The sequence below is a fragment of the Symphalangus syndactylus genome, chromosome Y, assembly GCF_028878055.3.
Source record: "Symphalangus syndactylus isolate Jambi chromosome Y, NHGRI_mSymSyn1-v2.1_pri, whole genome shotgun sequence".
NCBI lineage: Eukaryota > Metazoa > Chordata > Mammalia > Primates > Hylobatidae > Symphalangus > Symphalangus syndactylus.
This window is the reverse complement of record NC_072448.2, coordinates 11,814,309-11,823,877: the sequence shown is the minus strand read 5'-3', so window position 1 is coordinate 11,823,877 and position 9,569 is coordinate 11,814,309.

Here is a 9,569-nt window from a genome sequence, read left to right as displayed (position 1 = left end):
TCCAGAATGCCACAGGCAGCTCTCCAAGAGGAAGCCTGCACTAGCCAAGGCTTCCAAGGAGGCAAGGAAGCCTTGTTTAGTTTTGAGCTCAGCATGGGGAAAGAGAGACAGAGAGAGGAAGAGTGACCATTTCCAACAGAGTGCACAAATGCAGGGTTAAATAAAAACAGTGGTATTCATGGAAGAATGGGGAGAGCACACTGTCTGGAGCCTTTGTTTTATGTTAATCACTCCTGTAGTTGCTGCAGTCTGAGAAAGACACATTTGTTATGCAGACAGTGTTCGTTGTCAAAGGCTGATCAAGAATGCAGGAGTGTGGCCACAAAATGAATTAGCTCCATGGACACCAAATGGAAAACCAGTTCAAGCCACAGCATGGCACAGCAGTTCCAGTAAGGGAGGAGACCAGCCCTCATACGTCTTCTGCCCAATTTCTGCCTCCAAACAAATGAGAAGTAAAAAGTAAAAGGCAGCAATGAAATCCATAGGCAGACAGCCCAGCACCACACCCTCGGCCTTGGAGTTAAAGATCAACCCCTGACCTAATCGGTTATGTTATATATAGATTTCAAATATTGTATGGAAAAGCACTGTGAAAATCCCTGTCCTGCTTTGTTCTGTGCTGATTACCAGTGCATGCAGCCCCCAGTCATGTACCCCCTGCTTGATCAATCAATTACAACCCTCTCATAAAGAACCCCTTAGACTTATAAGCCCTTAAGAGGTACAGGAATTGCTCTCTCAGGGAGCTCGGTTTTTGAGACATGAGTCTTGCCAATGCTCCTGGCTGAATAAAGCCCTTCCTTTTTTAGCTTGGTGTCTGAGGGATTTTGTCTGCAGCTCGTCTTCTTAATTTCTTGGTTCCTTGACAAGGAAGCAAGGCAATTAACAAAGAGTCAAGGAAGCCCCTTAGGCAGCTTAGGCCTTCCCTGTGGAGCATCCTCGTGGGGGACTCTGGGCGGCTTGAACAATGCGGATACTGAGAGTGCACTCAGGTAGGCAATTGCCTCAGTGGAACGCCTCCATAGAGCAGCATGTGGCAGGCCCCCATAGAGGATCAATGCAGTGGCTGAACACTGATAAGGAACTGGCACTTGGAATCTGGGCTTCTGAAAATTGGTAAGACTGGTCTTTGGAACTTGCCCACTTCATTTGAGTGGAAGCATGGCCTGATTACCCACAACGTGCCTATACCAGCACTTTGCTTTTTGTTTTTCACTTGACTTGGCTTGCTTGATACTTTGGTTTTGACCTGGCTTGGATCTCTTGATACTCTGATTTTGGTTTGATTCTGGTTTGGTGTAAACTATAAAAGTGTGTGTGAGCCCTCTTTACCATTCTTGGTTTTGTGGTGTGCAAGTGGTGTGAGTGTGATGTTTTGTCTCCAGGAAACATGGGTCAGGCACAAAGTAAGCCCATCCCACAAGGAACTATGTTAAAAAATGTTAAAAAGGGATTTAAGGGAGACTATGGAGTTACTATGACACCAGGAAAACTTAGAACTTTGTTTCAGTTAGACTTAAGATAGACTGGCCAGAATCAGAGGTGGGTTGGCCACAAGAAGGAAGCCTGGACAAGTCCCTTGTCTTGAAGATATGGCACAGGGTAATCTGTAAGCCAGGGCACCCAGATCAGTTCCCATGTATAGATTCTTGGTTACAACTAGTTTTAGATCCCCCACAGCGGTTAAGAGGACAGGCAGCAGCAGTACTAGTAGCAAAGGGACAGTTAGTTAAGGAAGGTTTTTTATTGACCCACTGAGGGAAGTTGGCACCAAAAGTCCTGTCCAACCCTACAGCAGAAGAATTGTGGCAGGAATTGGTACCAGCAGTGGCCCCTCCTTGTCAAAAGGAAGGGCTTCCCATTCCTGAACCCACAGCACCTCCATGTCCACCAGATATCCACACTCCTTGACCACCCAGAGTAGACAAAAGAGGAAGTGAAGCCATGGAAAAAACTCCTCCCTTGGCAGCTCACTTATGGCCCAAGACTGGAATCCAAATGCCACTGAGAAAGCAGTGATATACTGGGGTAGATGAGGAGGGACACATGGTGGAAAGGCGTGCATTTATGTATTAAATTTTCACCTCTGCTGACCTCCTCAATTGGAAGAGTAATATTCCTTCTTACACCAAAAATTCTCAAGCTTTAATTGAATTGCTCCAAACTATTATACAGCCTGATAATCCTACTTGGGTTGATTGCTACCAGCTGCTTATGTACTTCTTTAATACATACGAAAGGCAAAGGGTGCTCCAGGAAGAAACTAAGTGGCTAGAGGAGCACATCCCAGCAATTACCATAACCCCCAAGAATATATAACAACTCAGCTGACAGGAACAGACCCCCAGTGGGACCCAAACAAGGGACCAGACATGGAGAGGATAAGATGGTACCATGAGGCATTAATAGAAGGTCAAAGAAGGGGGCTCAAAAGGCTACAAATTTAAATAAGGTCTCTGAGGCCATCCAAGGAAAAAAGGAGAGTCCAACGCAATTCTATGAAAGACTGTGTGAGGCTTATCGTGTGTACACTCCTTTTGATCTAAATAGCCCTGAAAATCAGTGCATGATTAACATGGCCTTAGCTAGTCAAAGTGCAGAAGATATCAGGAGAAAACTGCAGAAACAGGCTGGGTTTGCAAGTATGAATACCTCTCAGTTACTGGAAATCCCCAATTAAGTGTTTCTGAATACAGATGCAACAAGCCACAGAGAAGGCTGTAAGGAAGGCAAATATCAGGCTAGGTGAAATGCGGACTTACTGGCCATGGCCATTAGGGGAATTCCCCCAAAAGGAGAAGGAAAAGGGGGTTTTGGGATGAATAGCCAGTCTAGTTGCCCACACTTGCAATGTAACCAATGTGCTTATTGTAATGAAATAGGACATTGGAAAGACAAGTGTCCCCAAGTGAAGGAAAAGCAAGGTAATTCAGAACAAAACGCCTCAGATAAAGATGAGGGAGTTTGTTCAATCTTCTTGAAGGGCTAATAGACTGAAGGGGACTGGGCTCAAGTGCCCCCAAGGAGCCCACAGTCAGGATTACAAATGGGGGCAGGGACATTAAGTTTTTGGTCGATACTGGTGCTGATCATTCAGTAGTGACCACCTTGGTTGCCTCTTATCCAAGAAAACTGTTGTTATAATCAGAGCAACAGGACATTCCACTAAGCTGGCTTTCTGTCTACTGAGGACCTGCTTGGTGGGGGGACATGAAATAGTTCACCAGTTCTTGTACATGCCTGACTGTCCCTTGTTTTGCTAGGAAGAGACTTGCTTAGCAAGCTGACAGCCACCATCTCCTTTACAAAACAGGGCTCTTTACAGCTAAAGTTACCAGGAACAGGAGTTAACATGGAACTTATGGTCCCCCAGGAAGAAGAATGGAGACTTTTTCTAACCAAGACAGGCCAACAGATAAAACCAGCTCTAGCTATGTGATGGCCCCGAGTATGGGTGGAGGATAATCCTCCGGGACTGGCAGTCAAACAAGCCACCATTCTCATAGAAGTAAGCCCGGGGCCCAGTCAATTAGACAAAAGCAGTATCCACTTCCCAGAGAAGCTCTCAAATGAATCCAGGTTCATCCCAAGTGCTTGAAAGCCTATGGAATTATACTTCCTTGCCAGTCTCCATGGAACACCCCGCTCCTGTCTGTCCCTAAGCCAGGGACCAAGGACTACTGGCCAGTACAGGACTTGCACTTGGTCAACCAAGCTACAGTGACTCTGCACCCAACAGTTCCTAACCCTTACACATTGTTAGGGCTGCTGCCAGCCAAGGACAGTTGGTTTACCTTTCTGGACTTAAAAGATGCCTTCTTTATCATAAGACTAGCTTCTGAGAGCCTGAAGCTGTTTGCCTTTCAGTGGGAAGATCCAGGATCAGGTATCACTACTCAGTACACTGGACCCGGCTTCCCCAAGGGTTCAAGAACTCCCCTACTATCTTTGGCAGAGCCCTGGCTCAAGATCTGTAAAGTTTCCCACCAAAGACCAAGGCTGCGTCTTGCTCCTGTACATGGATGACCTTCTGCTGGGACACTCCATGGCAGTCGGGTGTGCAAAAGGGACAGATGCCCTGCTTCAGCACCTGGAGGGCTGTGGATATAAGGTGTCCAAGAAGAAAGCTCAAATCTGCAAACAGCAGTTATGCTACCTGGAATTCACTGTTTGGAAAGGGGAACACAGACTGAGGTCAGAAAGAAAGCAGGTCATCTGCAGCTTACCGGAACCTAAAACAGAAGGCAAGTAAGGGAATTCCTAGGAACTATGGGGTTTTGCACATTATGGATTCCAAACTTTGCAGTACTAGCCAAACCTTGGTACAGGGTTACAAAGGGGGATGAGCGAGAGCCTCTATGAGCCTTTTTGAATGGGGGTCTCTACAACAGCAAGCCTTTTGTGAGTTAAAGGAAAAACTCCTGTGGGTCCCAGACCTAGGACTACCAGATTTGACAAAGCCCTTTACACTCTATGTGTCAGAAAGAGAAAAAATGGCAGTTGGAATTTTAACCCAGACTGTTGGGCCCTGAGCAAGACCAGTGGCCTATCTCTCAAAACAACTAGATGGGGTTTCCAAAGCCTGGCCCCCATGTCTAAGGGCACTGGCAACAATGGCCCTGTTAGCACAAGAAGCAGATAAGCTAACCTTTGGGCAAAATCTGAATATAAAGGCCCCCCATGCTGTGATAACCTTGATGAATATCAAAGGACATCATTGGCTAACAAATGCTAGATTAACCAAGTACCAGAGCTTACTATATGAAAATCCCTGCATAACCATTGAACTTCACAACACTCTAAATCTCACCACCCTGCTCCCAGTGTTAGAGATCCTGATCAAGCATAAATGTGTAGAGGTGTTGGACTCAGTTTATTCTAGCATACCTGACTTTCGGGACCAGCCATAGGCATCAGTAGATGGGGAGTTATGTGGACGGGAGCAGCTTCATCAACCCACAAGAAGAAAGATGTGCAGGATATGCAGTGGTAACTTTGGATGCTGTCATCGAAGCCAAACAATTGCCACGGGGCACTTCAGCCAGGAAAGCTGAGCTCATTGCTTTAACTCAGGCTCTAGAACTCAGTGAAAGTAAGACTGTAAACATCTACACTGACTCTCAATATGCCTTTCTAACCCTCCAAGTGCATGGAATATTATATAAGGAAAAGCGTCTGTTAAACTCTGGGGGAAAGGACATAAAATATCAACAAGAAATTCTACAATTACTAGAGGCAGTCTGGAAACCTCAGAAGGTGGCAGTCATGCACTGCAGGAGACACCAGTGAGCCTCCACCTCAGTGGCCTTAGGAAACTCTCGAGCTGATTCAGAAGCTTGAAAAGCAGCATCTAACACTTACCATGCATTGGTAGCAGCCCCCTTACTCCCTCAAACACCTGACCTGGTACCTAACTATTCTAAGGAAGAAAAAGACTTCTTCCATGCAGGAGGGGGCCAAGTAATAAAAGAAGGATGGATCAGACTGCCAGATGGGAATGTAGCTGTGCTACAGTTGCTGGGAGCTACAGTCACATTGGCCATGCATGAAACCACTCATCAAGGTCAAGAGTCACTTGAAAATTTGTTAGGCCAGTACTTCTACATCTCACACTTGTCAGCCTTTTCCAAAGCAGCAGCACAACAGTGTGTTACTTGCTGATAGCACAATGCAAAGCAAGGCCCCACTGTTCTGCCTGGCATATAAGCTTATGGAGTGGCTCCTTTTGAGCATCTTCAGGTGGATTTCAGAGAAATGCTGAAATTCAGAGGTAGCAAGTATTTGCTGGTTCATGTGTGTACTTCCTCTGGGTGAGTGGAGGCTTATCCAACATGAACTGAAAAGGCCTATGAGGTAACCTGTGTACTTCTCTGGGATCTTATTACTAGGTTTGGACTGCCCTTATGAATCAGCTTAGATAATGGGCCAAGGTTTGTGGCTGACTTAGTACAGAAGACAGCAAAGACATTAGGAATCACTTGAAAGCTACATGCCACCTACGAACCTAAGAGTCCAGAAAGATGGAGCAAATGAATTGGACTATCAAAACTAATTTAGGGACAGTATGTCAGGAAATAGGATTAAAGTGGATATAGGCCCTTCCTATTGTGAGGTGACAGCACGCTAGCAGCCCTCACAGCCCTTGCTTGCTCTTGGTGCCTCCTCAGGTTTGGTGCCCACTCTGGCCATGCTTGAGGAACCCTTCAGCCCACTGCTGCACTGTGGGAGCCCCTTCCTGGGCTGGCCAAGTCCAGAGCTGGCTTTCTCAGTTTGCAGGGAGGTGTGGAGGGAGAGGCATGGGAGGGAACTGGGGCTGTGTGCTGTGCTTGTGGGCCAGTGTGAGTTTCATGTGGGCATGGGATAAGCAGGCTCCACAGTCAGAGCAGCCGGCCATCCCCAAAGCCCCAGTCAGTGAAGGGCTTAGCACCTGGGCCAGCAGGTACTGTGCTCGACTTCTCACTGGGCCTTAGCTGCCTCCCCGCCAGGCAGGGCTCGGGATCTGCAGCCTGCCGTGCTTGAGCTTCCCCCCACCATGGGCTCCTGTGAAGCCTGAGCCTCCCCAACAAGCACCTCTCCCTGCTCTATGGTGCCCAGTCCCATCGACCACCTAAGGGCTGAAGAGTGCGGGCACATGGTGCAGGACTGGTAGGCAGCTCCACCTGTGGCCCCAGGGTGGGATCCACTGTGTGAAGCCACCTGGGCTCCTGAGTCTAGTGGGGACTTGGAGAATCTTTATGTCTAGCTAAGGGATTGTAAATACACCAATCAGCATTCTGTATCTAGCTCAAGGTTTGTAAACACACCAATCAGCACCCTGTGTCTAGCTCAGGGTTTGTGAATGCACCAATCAACACTCTGTATCTAGCTACTCTAGTGGGGACATGGAGAACTTTTGTGTCTAGCTCAGGGATTGTAAACACACCAATCAGCACCCTGTTAAAATGGACCAGTCAGCTGTCTGTAAAACAGAACAATTGGCTCCCTGTAAAATGGACCAATCAACAGGATGTGGGTGGGACCAGATAAGAGAATAAAGGAAGGCTGCCTAAGCCAGCAGTGGCAACCTGCTCAGGTCCCCTTCCACACTGTGGAAGCTTGTTTTTTCACTCTTTGCAATAAATCTTGCTACTGCTCACTCTTTAGGTCCACACTGCCTTTTTGAGCTGTAACACTCATCACAAAGGCCTGCAGCTTCACTCCTGAGCCAGAAAGACCATGAACCCACCAGAAGGAAGAAACTCCAAACACATCCAAACCTCACAAGGAACAAACTCTGGACACACTGCCTTTAAGAACTGTAACACTCACCATGAGCATCTGCAGCTTCATTCTTGAAGTCAGTGAGACCAAGAACCCACCAATTCCAGACACATTTTGGCAACCATGAAGGGACCATCACGTATCACCAAGCAGTGAGACTATCACTGAGTGGTGAGACCATTGCCTATTGCTGAGAGGCGGCACTGTCACCTATCACCAAGCAGTACCATTTGACCCCTTTTGCTTGCTATTCTGTCCTAGTTTTCCTTAGAATTTGGGGGCTAAATACTGGGAACCTGTCATCCAATTAAAAGTGATTAGCATGGCCACCAGACTAAAGACATGAGTGTCAGGGTTTCTGGGAAAGGGCTCTCTAACAACCCCCGACTCTTCAGAGTTGGGAGCGTTGGTTTGCCTAGAACCAGCTTCTGCTTTTCCTGTACTTCTAGGCTGAGCTGAGGGTCAACAGAGAGGAAGGCCATGCAACTCTGGGGTCCTAACAACAAGTTGGTTGACCTTCCGGCCATGAGCAGAACTCTCAAAGGCATGTTGCCCAAGTGAGACTTGCCCATCTATCCTATCTATTCTGACTCTTGAACTCCTGGGTCCTAATGCCTGCCAGACAAGCTTCCTCTTGCCTCTCTTCTCCGAAGTTAGTCCCTCTTCTAAAAATTGCTACCTGCTTCTGGTGCTTTTCTAGTTTCTCCTATAAGAATTATTTCTATTATAAACTCGAGGACTCTTCTTACCTTTTTAGGCACTTGAGCTCGCCAATCAGAAAGACATAATTTTTGCCCAAAGCCCCATCGTAGTGGGGACTACCTAAAATTTTAGGATCCCTCCTCAGACTAACTGGCCTAAAAAAAGCTACTCCTGAAACTAGGATATGGGGAGCCTCAGAAATTGTATCCTTCCTATTCATACAAGTGAGGACAAAAGGTGACACTCTTCCAAACCTGGAGATCCTTCCCTCAGGATATGGCCCTCCACTTTATTTTTGGGGCATAACACCTTTATAGGACAGGGGTAAAGTCCCAATACTAACAGGGGAAAGCTTAGGGCTCTGACAGGTTTTCAAGGATGCATTGGTAAGGGCCACTAAATCTGATTTTTCTTGGTTGCTCCTCCTTGTAGTCTAGGACAGGAAAGGGTGCAGGTTTTTGAGAATGCATCAGCAAAGGCCACTAAATCCAACCTTCCTTGGACCTCCATGTGGTCTGGGAGGAAAACTAGTGTTTCTGCTCTTGCGTCAGTGAGTGCAACTATTCTGATCAGCAGCTCCAGGGACCGTTGCGGGTTCTTGGGCAAGGGGAGAAACAAGACAAACAGAAACTGCAGGTGGTTTTGTCTTTTGGATGGGAAATACTCAGGTATCAACAGACTCACCCTTGAAATGCATTCTAAGCCATTGGGACCAATGTGACCCACAAACCCTGAAAAAGAGGCGGCTCAATTTTTTCTGAACTATTGCTTGGCCCCAATATTCTCTCTGATGGGGAAAAATGGCCACCTGAGGGAAGTACAAATTACAATACTATCCTGCAGCTTGACCTTTTCTGTGAGAGGGAAGGCAAATGGAGTGAAATACCTTATGTCCAAGCTTTCTTTTCATTGAGGGAGAATACACAACTATGCAAAGCTTGCAATTTACATCCCACAGGAGGACCTCTCAGCTTACCCCCATATCCTAGCCTTCCTATAGCTCCCTTTCCTATTAATGATAATCCCTTGTTAATCTCCCCTGCCCAGAAGGAAATAAGCAAGGAAATCTCCAAAGGTCCAGAAAAACCCCCAGGCTATCAGTTATGTCCCCTTCAAGCTGTAGGGGGAGGGGAATTTGGCCCAACTGGGTTAATGTCCCCTACTCCATCTGTGATTTAAAGCAGATCAAAGCAGACCTGGGGAAGTTTTCAGATGATCCTGATAGGTACATAGATGTCATACAGGGTCTAGGGCAAACTTTCAACCTCGCTTGGAGAAATGTCATGCTACTGTTAGATCAAACCCTGCCCTTTAATGAAAAGAATGTGGCTTTAGCTGCAGCCCAAGAGTTTGGAGATACATGGTATCTTAGTCAAGTAAATGATAGAATGACAGCTGAAGAAAAGGACAAATTCCTTGCCATCAGCAAGCCACCCCCGTTATGGATCCCCACTGGGGCCTTGGCTCAGATCATGGGAACTGGATTCATAAACATCTGTTGACCTGTGTTCTGGAAGGACTAAGGAGAATTAGAAGAAAGCCCATAAATTATTCAATGATGTCCTCCATAACTCAGGGAAAGGAAGAAGATGATTTCTCCTTCC